This window comes from Schistocerca piceifrons, chromosome 4 (genome assembly GCF_021461385.2).
Source record: "Schistocerca piceifrons isolate TAMUIC-IGC-003096 chromosome 4, iqSchPice1.1, whole genome shotgun sequence".
In the NCBI taxonomy this organism is placed as follows: domain Eukaryota; kingdom Metazoa; phylum Arthropoda; class Insecta; order Orthoptera; family Acrididae; genus Schistocerca; species Schistocerca piceifrons.
Window position 1 is genome coordinate 174687038 of NC_060141.1, and position 12338 is coordinate 174699375.

Consider the following 12338-nt stretch of genomic DNA (forward strand, 5'->3'; position numbering starts at 1 on the left):
ATCATTGCTCGTGAACATTGGTAGCGTTGAGAATTTTACCGCAATTTTGATGATCTCGTGTAGCGTAACTCTTTTTGGGAGTTGAAATTTTGCTTCTGTGACGACCCACAACCTCTAAATCCCTACTCATATTGTAAACCGTTGAACAGATTCTGATGAAATCCGGTAAGGAAATAGATTGAACTTTGAGGAAGACGCAGACTAATTTAGTCAGTCAAAAAAAGTCGGGTACTAAGAGGATGAAGCAAGGAATAGAACATCTTCTCTTATATCATTGAACATAAACGATGATAAAAAATTATTGGATGTGTAGCATAATGTGCATATTGTGTAACGTACGGCTACTTCAATAGCGCGATGCACTATACATGTTGCTGCAGACGTACCTCCTCAACATAGCAACAATGCTACATGTGTCGTCATGTGTTGGGGTAGTTAGTTGGGGAGCGTGGGCTGAGAGTGGGGGTTGGGGGGGGGGGGATGGAGGCGCAGGGAGGACACATCACGAGCCATGTTTACCCAAACAGTCAGACACGTGAGGGCTACTGAAGTTAAATAACGTACAACAGATCATTGGCTCACAGTCACTCATCATAACAAAACTTATAGTTTGTGAGTGCAGTTCCGAATAACAGCTAGTACTTTATAAAAGAACCCATGGTTGTAGCAGGCTGTAATGTTAATGTTCTTTATTTAAATCGTGCGCTTAGCTGTTCTCATTATCAGTCATTTTCAAGCACATGTTTGACATGATATATTACGTTACTTAATTAGCAGATTCTGCTACATGACATGTACAAAACCAGACGTCATATTCAATAATTATATTCGGGATGAAAGCACATCAAAAACTTTACAACATCACATATCATATGTTCGTAACTGTACCATCGCATGATTTAAATAAAGAAGGCATACATTAAAGCCTACTAAAGACTGTTCTTTCCTATTATAAATCTTTTTAGAAGGTTTAATTTTAAACAATAGCTTATATAATCCCACCTTATTGAGCATCTTACATTGTGAATTATTAAATTAGCTGCACTGACATATGCTGATGACTCACCAGTGAGGCACCCTGTGGCTGTTAGTTCACGTCTAATGGCCCGTAAAGTATCAAATATTTTGTCTGTTCGTCCAACAAAAAATGATGCTGCTAGTTTACCCACTGCAAAACACCGAAGACTTATTTTCGCGAAAGCAACTTGAAAAATTACAAAAATGAGACAAACAGGGGCACAACACTGAAAGAAACATAAATAGAAGTAACGAAAGGAGTAATAGTTATTGTTCACTGAGGAAGGCTGTTAATAAATAGCCAATAAAAGTAATTCAGATGGCTATAATATTTATTCCTACATATAATCCTATAGTCCAATTAGTCAAGAAAACATTATTTTATATAAAGGAATTGAGTGAATATTTTAATGTGTATTAATTTTCAGATTTATTGTTATCATGCACAACAAACACAGAGAAACAATACGGAGACGAACATTAAGTACAATATTTATATAATCTCTTGCTCTCACGTAATTTGGAAATGATCCTCACTTTCAGAGCCTTATCCAGATGTGTCTAATGTTGGATGTAGAAAATCTCGTTGGTTTTTATCACAGGATGAAATGAACACAGCATGCTATAAAACAGTAATTCTTTTACATCAATATCGCAGAACGTGAAGCATCTGGGTGACAGTGGAAACAGATGACAGTGGAAGCACAATACACACCAAAAGACTGTCAGTACTGGAGAAGGGAGAAAGCCACCCAGTCTTGTGCACAAGACGTGACAACATCCAATTTGGAGTGGCAGTGCTGGCCTCTCTGAAGGCTGCAAGATACACAGCTATCTGCTAACATTAGCTTGACTTTCCCAGAAGTGATAGCATGTTTATGTCACATCATGTGCACTCTCAACAGAGCATCTCTCTAATTTTCTTTTGAATCTAATAAATTTTACACTGACGATATTCTTGTGTTATCTTTCTTTTTTTCCCATTTCCTCTCTAACATATTACAAACACAGAGATGAAATTCACTGATGATTAATCAGTATATAATTTGATATGAAATACACCAATTATGAGGCACTACTGTATTTTGACAGAAACATTAGTTGGGTATTTGAAAACAAAGTGAGAGAAATTAAATTTCACGTCATTATTTGATTGAAGTTTGGTGCAGAAGGATGAGATTTACAGCTGCGACAGCAAGTATTTGTGATAAACTATTTTAGTGGAGTATAAAACAGATGAAAATGAGAAATTTCGTGCTGACCTAGAATTTTGCAGTTTGGTTAATAATACAGTTATCAAAATACAGAAAATTTTGGTACCGTATGTGTGTGTCTGCTTATGTGTGTGTGTGTGTGTGTGTGTGTGTGTGTGTGTATGTGTGTGTGTGTGTGTGTGTGTGTGTGTGTGTGTGTGTGTGTGCGTGTGATTGTGTGTTTATGTTTACTGCCAACTACCGCCTTTAATTTTCCTTAATTTCCCACTAATTTTTATACTTCCCACATTTATCTATTGATGAAATACTAAAAAAAGAAGTGTGGCTTGCAGCCTCCCAATTCTTATCTGATTGAAGAAAGCGTGTGGCTTGATATCACCGTAAGATCAATGTTCTAGCTGAAGATCAATGACTATCATCATGTGACGTAACAATTTAAACAAAGTAGCTCAGTATCGCCATCGCCATACTACTTGTATTCGTGTGCCTTGTGCATAGTGCGTTCAAGAAAAATATTTCTGCAGTCTGGCAGAACATGGTGTATATTTTATTTTATTTGGGTTTATCTTCAATTTAATACAGACGAAATGTCATGTCTAAATCCAGCTGTACCTGTAGTGTATTACACCATCACAATAAGTAGTCCAAATACTAATCGAAAATAAATTGATTAAATAGGCATCATTTATCTAATTCCTAGTGTCCGTCTCAATAGAAACTATATACTATCGAGTACTTCTCCCACACATTTAAAAAGTTAATGTTATGTAACACCTTAACATGGTGATCGAATTACTTCCGAAAGTAGATTTGAATACACGTCACTAGGCTTTAAAATATGATGCTAAGAATCTGTTTCATCTAATGCAGTGCGATACTGCCACAGCTAAATCGAGCTCGTCGTCCTGACCTTGCGCGCCCAACGGATGGCGTCCGGCTGCTCTGTCAATCTCTGCTTTGCGGCGTCTTGTGGATACGATACGGAGCGGCATATGCTCATCGCACCACTCTCTTGGCTTCTTTGCAGATTCTCCAGACCGTGGAGACGCTACTCACATTTCATGTAGCTTCTGACGTGGCATCAGGAGGCTGAGGAAATCCTGGACCAATTTTCCTACCAACGAAAAATTCTTGGTAATACCGGGAATTGAAAACGAGTCCTCTGCATGACAGCCCTCAACGCTGACTACTCAGTTACGTAGGCGGACTTTCCCAGAACTGTGTAAGATTCCAGTTGTTATACAAACGTATAGTTATACGACACGAAACTGGTTTTTAGTGTTGTGTTGTTCTTGTGGTCTTCAGTCCAGACTGGTTTGATACATCTGTATCCTGTGCAAGTCTCCTTATCTACATCCTTCTGAATCCGCCTAGTGTGTTCATCTCTTGGTCTCCCTCCACGATTTTTACCCATGCTTCCCTCCAGTACTAAATTGGTGATCCCTTGATGCCTCAGAATGAATCCGATCAACTGATCCCTTCTTCTACTCAAGTTGTATCACAAATTCCTCTTCTCCCCAGTTCCACTCAGTGCCTCCTTATTAGTTCCGTGATTTTCCCATTTAATCTTCAGCATTCTTCTGTAGCACCACATTTCAAAAGCTTATATTCTTTAAACTATTTATCGTCCATGTTTCACATACATACATGATTACAATCCATACAAACACTTTCAGAAAAGACTTCCTCACACTTAAATATATACACGACGTTAATAAATTTCTCTTCTTTAGAAACGCTTTTCTTGCCATTGCTAGTCTACATTTTATATCCTCCATACTTCCACCAACATCAGTTATTTTGCTGCCCAAAAAGCATATCTCATCTACTAATTTAATAACCTCATTTCCTAATATAATTTCCTCAGAATCATCTGATTTAATTCGACTACATTTCATTATACTCGTTTTACTTTGTTGATGTTCATTTCATACCTTCCTTTCAAGAAGCTGTCTATTCCGTTCGTCTGTTCTTCCAAGTCCTTTGCTGTCTCTGACAGAATTACAATGCCATCAGCAAACCTCAAGGTTTTTATTTCTTCTCCCTGGATTTTAACTCCTACTTGAAACCTTTCTTTGGTTTCCTTTACAGCTTGTTCAATGTACAAACTGAATAACGTTGGGGACAGGCTACAACCCTATCTAACTCCCTTCCGAACCATTGCATCCCTTTCGCGCTTCTCGACTCTTATAATTTCTGTACGAATTGCTTCTGTACGAATTGTTAATAGCCTTTCGTTCTCTATATTTTATCTCCGCCGTCATCAGAGTTTGAAAGAGAAAATTCCAGTCAACATTGTCGAACGTTTCCTCTAAGTATATAAGTACTATGAACGTGGGTTTGCCTTTCCTTAACCTATCTTCTAAGATAAGTCGTAGGGTCACACTTCTACGGAATCTAAACTTATCTTACCAGAGGTCGGCTTCTACAAGTTTTTCCATTAGTCTGCAGAGAATTCGTGTTAGTATTTTGCAGCTGTTACTTATCAAGCTGATAGTTTGTCGGCACCTGCTTTCTTTGGAATTGGAATTATTATATTCTTCTTACGTCTGCGTGTATTTCGCCTGTATCATACATTTTGCCCATCAAATGCAAGAGTTTAGTCATGGCTGGCTCGCCCAACGCTATCAGTAGTTCTAACGGAATGTTATATACTGCTGGGGCCTTGTATCTACTTATGTCCTTCAGTGCTCTGACTAATTCTTCTCGTAATTTTATATCTCCCATATGATCTTCATCTACATCCTCTTCTATTTTCATAACATTGCCCTCAAGAACATCGCTATTATGTAGGTCCTCTATAGACCCCTTCCACTTTTTACCATCTGAGATCTTGATATTCATACAGGTGGTTCTCTTTTCTCCAAAGGTCTCTTTAATTTTACTGTAGGTGGTATCTATCGTAACCCTAGTGATATATGCCTATACATCCTTACATTTGTTCTCTAACCATTCCCGATTAGCCGGTTTGCACTCCCTGTCGATCTCGGTTTATAGTCTTTTGTATTCGCTTTCGCTTGCTTCAGTTACTGTATTTTATATTTTCTCCTTTCATCAGTTAAATTCAATATCTCTTGTGTTACCCAAGGGTTTCTACTAGCCCTCGTCTTTTTACCTACTTGACCGTCTGTTGTCTTCACTATTTCATCTCTCAAAGCTACCTATTCTTTTTTTACTGTATTTGTTTCCCCTTTGCTTGTCAATCGTTTCCTAGTGCTCCCTCTGAAACTCTCTACAACCTCAAGTTCTTTTAGTTTATCCAGATCCCATCCCCTTAAATTCCTACCATTCTGCAGTTTCTTCAGTTTTCATCGACAGTTCATAACCAATAATATGTCGTCAGATTTGACATCTGTACCTGACAATGTCTTGCAATGTTATCTACGATTAAGTTATGCTCTGTGTAAAATTCAACCAGTAAGTTTCCTCTTTCATTCATTAACAACAGTCTACATTCACCTATTATTTTTCCTTTCTTCGTTTTCCTAATATCGAATCCCGGTCTCCAATAAATTTTAAATGTTCGTCTCCCTTAACTATTTGAATAATTTCTTTTACCTCATCATACCCATCTTCAATCTCTTCATCATCTGAGGAACTAGTTGGCATATAAATTTGTAAAACTGTGGTAGGCATGGGCTTCGTGTCTGTCTTTGCTACAATAATGCGTTCACTATGTTGTTCATAGTAGCTTTACAGTGTTCCTACCTTTTTTATTATTATCAAACCTACACCTGCATTACCCCTGTCTGAGTTTGTATTTACCACCCTGTATTCCCCTGACCAGAAGTCGTGGTCCTCGTACCACCAAACATCACTAATTCCCACTATATCTAACTTTATCCTCTCCATTTACGTTTTCAAATTTTCTAACCTACCTGCCCAATTAAGGAATCTGTCAATCCACGCTGTGATCCGTAGAAACCCAGTTTTGTTTCCCTTGATAACGACGTCCTCCTGAGTAGTCCCTTCCCGGAGATCCGAATGGCTGACTATTTTACCTCTGGAATGCTTTACCTAAGAGGACTCCATCATCATTTAAGCATACAGTAAAGCTGTATACCCTGGGGAAAAATTATGGCTGTAGTTTCCCCTTGCTTTCAGCCGTTCGCAGTACCGCACAGCAATAGTATTTTGATTGATATCACAAGGCCAGTTCAGTCAGTCATCCAGACTGTGGCCCCTGCAATTACTGAAAAATCTACTCCCCCTCTTCAAGAAGCACACGTTTGTCTGGCCTCTTAACAGATACCCCTCCATTGTGGTTGCCCACCTACGGTACGGCTATCTGCATCGCTGAGGCACACAAGGGCCCCCCCCCCCCCCCGCCACAACCATGGTTCATGGTGGGGGTGGGGGCATTTTAGTGTAAAAAAGAGGAAATAGGGAAAAGGGCAACAGACGAAAGTAAACTATCTTTGTAGTCGACAGGGGAAACGTTTTCAGTACAAAAACTTTGTACCCCTGTAGTAACTAACTGAACTAAAGTTATTCAAACAAGATTAAGCAGAGTGAAAATTCGTTGTGGTAGATAATAATTATGTGTAAGGGTTCAGAGTTGGAGAGCATATGCTATATACATGCTCTATTGGTATAGGACAAAATATAGAATTAAAATGGTTTATTCTCAAACACTAAATACAGTATCCATGTTAGTCCATAGAGAAATAAAACACTTTTTAAGGGGTAACATATTATACTATCCACGTCCAAGCTTTCTGTATGGGCTGTTTATAATTAAACTTTCGACTGAGTATTAAAAATATACAAGTACTTTCCATCAGTGACTCACAGTTGTATTCGCAAGAATGTTTGGTGCCTGTTTCTTTGGACACGTCCGAAAGATCAGACACCACGCATTCATGTAATTAATAAAGCCTAGCTGGAAACGGATTCGCCTTCTTCTGTGCAGATGTACGAGTACGTCCGATATCCTTCCGAGAAAAATGGTTCAAACTGCCCCAAGCACTATGGGACTTAACATCTGAGGTCATCGGTCCCCTAGACTTAGAACTACTTAAACCTAACTAACCTAAGGACATCACACACATCCATGCCCTAGGCAGGATTCGCACCTGCGACCGTAGCACCTCCTTCGGAGAAAATAGACACGAACTGCGGCTGCGTGGCTTTCGATGGGAATGTGTCCCAGCAGTGAGGCGTACCGAGATAGTCCGCGCAGTTGTGATAACGCTACGTCCCGGATAGCGCAGTGGTTAACGGGCCTTCCTAGTAAGCAGGTGATCCCGGCTTCGGTATACATTTCCACTATTCTCCGCTGATACTGCATAATTTCCTGATGCAACTGATAGCAGTGATACCCTTCGTTTCCTTTCTCTCCCTTCCATCTATTCACGTACAGTTGTATTCCTTACAGCGTAAACAGCAAGCGATTTAAATAGACAGTGCTATTCATTCCCTCGCCGGTTGTACGGACCGTCATTGGCTTCTTGCAAACAGGAGTCAGTGCCACCAGACTCATCGTTGATTATCCCTTATGTACAGGGATAGCGTTGTCAGTGATGAAGTGATTTAGAGAATTCAGAGCTCGTCACATAAACGTGCATATTGAAAGTAGTCGAAAAAGATATTTAGAAGAGACTGACGGAATTTGTGAAACATGTTGACGAGAGAGGCCGTGAGGGACGTCGGTTCGCAAATTCCGAATTTTCTGAAGGGGTGACTGATTTAAAAGGAAACCTGCTTTTCCTCTGTTATGTTTTGAGCACGTGGATACTAAAATGTCTATCCGACGTTCAGCGTTGACATTCGTTCATCCACACCATGAAAGGGGCGTACATTTCTGAAGAGAAACATAACTTGCTATGAGACATGGTCGCTGTACGTGAACTTAGAAATTAAGGAACAGCCGAAAAGTGGATGCACACATTCTCCCAGTAAATATGATGATTATCATTATTGTTGTAGGGACTAAATGGCGAGTTCTTCAGCGCCCTCGCACGAAACAAAAACAGAAGCCATTACAGAACAACTATAAATTTTAAAATGTAGCTTTAACAACCAAGAAACATTTAAAATACGACATTAATACGAGGAAATTCATACAAGACAATCTATACAATATTGACAAAGCGCAGCAGAACAACTGCATAAGTTCAAAGATAATGCACCAATAGAGACACATTTAAAAAGCGCCCAGATTACTATGGCAAGTTATAAATTATGGGTAACTAGGTCACTCTGTGAAAAATTAAAATCTCACACCCAATATTTTGGGAAGGAGTAGTGACACAAAACCTTAAAACACAATCCACATCGTCTCATTGTCATTTAAAACAGAGGACAGATCCCAGGGGAGACCAGATCTGCCCTCAGATCGTCATATAAGACACCCACAAATAAAATATGCTTAACTGACTCCCGTGTTCCACACTATTGACACTCCGCTGACTCCTCATGGAAGATAAGGCCATGTGCAAAAAGGACAATGTCACCCTCCAAGTCTTTTATGGGCTACTGCTTCATTTCATCGTCGAACGGAGGTGATCCACGGCCACATTGAAGGTTTCACTGACCGCAGATTATTACTATTGACATCCATCCATGGAGCCCCCACCGACACATGGTCTTCCGAGTCATGTATGTGTTGACAGCCTGCATCGGGAGATGTAAGGAATCATACCTCCTTGAAAACCGCATCGCCGAATTCACTGTCTCATAACCCTATGTCCCCTGGAATACAGCAGAAAATTATTTCGTTTTCTTGTCTTGGTATTACAAGCAGAGCTTTCAGGATGTTTTAAACCATCTTAGGTAGATCTGACCAATGTCAAGAAGGGCACTTTGGGAATCTGAGCAAATGAATTTCTTGCCATGATGCCACCTCATCTGCTACAGAGCCCCCAGAATAGCAAGCAGTTCCGTATAACAAAAACTTCTCTGTAGCCCTACCCAAAAGAAAATGTAGGGGAGCACAACGGAGCAGTCGATAGAATTTCCCTGCTTGCAACCATCCGTATGCACACTAACCAAATCATGATGGAGATTTAAAGTGTCGTAATATTTAATACGAAAAAATATAATTTGGTGTACAATTCTTCTTCCACGCAGTCAAATCAAAACATAATCTGGGCCTCTCTAGTAGTCATGGGCATCCCATACTCCACCCTTGCCTTTATACCTTACTGCCCTCCATTGTAATAGCTCATGGTTCTCCTCGCATGGATCCCAGTTTCTCGTTGCAGAGGTGGATGGTCAACTGAGATAAAGACTGGCGATTATGGAACAGACATAACCCTGTATGCTTGACGTAGCACGAGGAGAAGACGTTGAATAGACGTCGAGGTCCACCAGCTTCTGCACAAGCTAGTACGCGACTCGTTCGATAACCCCCGTTGACAGCCTTGCGATGAACAGCATCTAGAGCGTTTTGAGGTGTGAAGGCCACGCCTATCGATAAATCTGGCATCCGTATTCAAGCCGAGGTCGCTGGAAGACTTTATAAATTGGAACAGACGTACCTTATAGCACTTTAATACCTTTAATAATACTTCAAGTCTTGAGGCACGGCATGTTCTTGAGGCATGGTCGCTTCTGACTAACCAGTATATTTCCTTATTTGTTTCGCCTCTTTTTTAACAGGTGACTTTTATTTTTTTATTAATAATCGAGTAAAAAACGGAAATATCACTCCCTTTAGCCACAGCCGCAATGCAACAGTTTTCTGTTTTTTTTTCAGAAGAATTAATTTTTATTTGTGAGATTTGCATTGGTTGAAATATTGCGTAATTATAGAAAATGAGAAGACCGATCAGTGCTGTCTTAATACCAATGTCAACACAAATGAGGAACAAACACACAGCTAAGCATTGGTACAACACCGCTGAGACAATAAGTTTCCTGTTGACATGTGCCGTGGGTTAATGTACGCGTGTACGTGCAATGTGAAAGAGTTCCCCCCACACGCTCCATACGGTAGTATGGCGACGGCTGAACATCCATTGTATTGTGGAGTGGCACGAATGCTAGCCTGGAAATATTTTTCCGAAGTGACAGAGCAATGAAGTACAATGCTTTACTTGCTTTAAAATATTAAATATTTGTGTGCCATTTCTGTGAATAAGTGAAAGAGAAAGGAAATTATGATAACTGTGGTAAATGAAGAACTTAACAACAATTCAGCCATAGTATACAATGAGAACGGAAAGTAGCTGATCTGCTGCGTATATTCACATAACATGCCTTTACCTGCCTGTAGCCCTTGAAACCGGACAAATCAGCACGTCTGCCTCAGTTTTCACCCTTTAGCACCGATTATTCGTAATGCCAAAATATCGATGTCATCCCAGATTACACCATGATTTCTGTACCCAGTTCCAAATAATTAATTTTCTTATTACTCAGTCATTTATCAATTTTCGAGGAAAGCAGCGAAAGGTGGACGGACTAAGTTTTCCTTTACTCACCTGTATAATGTAATATTCTGATTTTGTGTATCTTGAAACTGAGAAAGTCAGAATTTTCAGACTTCGTTTTTACAGGAAATATAAGAATAAATAAGCGATTTCTTTGCCTCGTGATGACTGGGTGTTGTGTGATGTCCTTAGGTTAGTTAGGTTTACGTAGTTCTAAGTTCTAGGGGACTGATGACCATAGATGTTAAGTCCCATAGTACTCAGAGCCATTCGAACCATTTTTTGAAATAAGCGAAAATAGGTTATTTCAGAAAATATTTATTTTGAGAGATTTTAACAGTCAGGTTAAACTGGCCTGAAAAAACAAATGGTACAACGCAAAACCGGTTGTTTCATCAATAAGCGTCGTCCCTATTGACCTTAGAGAGATAATTCCCTTCTAATGGCTTCTCGTACTTCACTTCCGGTTGTGACCCCGATTACAGATTTCAGGAACTTTTGCCAAGACATTACTCTCCAGAATTATTCTCATTGCCTGTGCCCTCACCACATGATAGACTGAAAGATTCTTGTCATTAGGATTTCAAACGAACCTTTCCATAGGCGCCATCCTGTCCCTGACTCCAGAACGAAACTCATTATTCCACCAAGGGCCGGGCTGCTAGATGACTTGGGATGGATGCATCAGCAGCTTGGTGAATCACAGCTTTTAAGTGATCCACCCACTTCTGGAAGCATTCACACTGCTCGAAAACAGACAACTGACGGTAGATCACCCTGTTAGCCTTTATGAACAGCCGTCTTGCTGACCTCATCTCAGGATCTGTTCCAGCTGGCAGGTGCAGCCAGATAGAGTAGCTGTCTCTCACGAAGGTCTCATTCACTTCCCACTGAGAAATGCTTGGAAGGAAGGACGAGAAGAAGGAGCTGAAACGAGTGGTTTTAGCCATATGCATCAGTATGATGTTTCCAGTTTAAGCTAAATCCTCAAAAACTCCAGCCCTCGGGCAAATGGTGTTGGATCCCCATAGTGGTGTCTCCTAGAAGGAGGAAGTATCGAGGCACTTTAGCAGTTGGCTGGTTGAAAATGATATCGTCAAGTGGCTCATGGGGCAGTAGGTACACATAGCACACCATGACGTTAACATGGCCATTGTCCTAAAGGCGACTGCTCGTAGCGTTGCGACTACGGGCACAGGTGAGGAGCTGAAAGTGTTGCTGATGAACACCGCTACTATTTTTCTGTCGCCTGTAAGAGTCTCCCACTATAGGTGTATCGTTAGTCTTAAAATGAGTTTTTTGGATAAACAGGCAAAGAGGCATGTCCTGTAGGAGGATTCTCAGTTCCTGGAAATTGGCCTTGTCTCTACTCACGTTCGACTGGGGCATGGGAGCAATTTTAGCCGCGTGTTTTCAATTCACCGCTAATTTCGAGCCGGGACAATGAGGCATCTGTAGAGAGAGGCGATGTGAAGGAGCTTTGTGTGGCTGGTGATGAGGCAACTGACTCCACGAGGTCCACTTCGTGTCAGTATGACGTCTGATCTTGTCCGGGACAGCTCTCGACCTAAACTTCTCTTCGAGGCTGATGGGAACCTGGGAGACATTTCTGCTTTTTGGGTGCTCTCTCTATGCTCATGATTAAAACTGTTTCCTTTCTTTTGTCTTGCGGTTACGTGGATTGCTATGTCTTTATTCTGTTGACTTTGACATGTGTACCTGCAAGTATTGG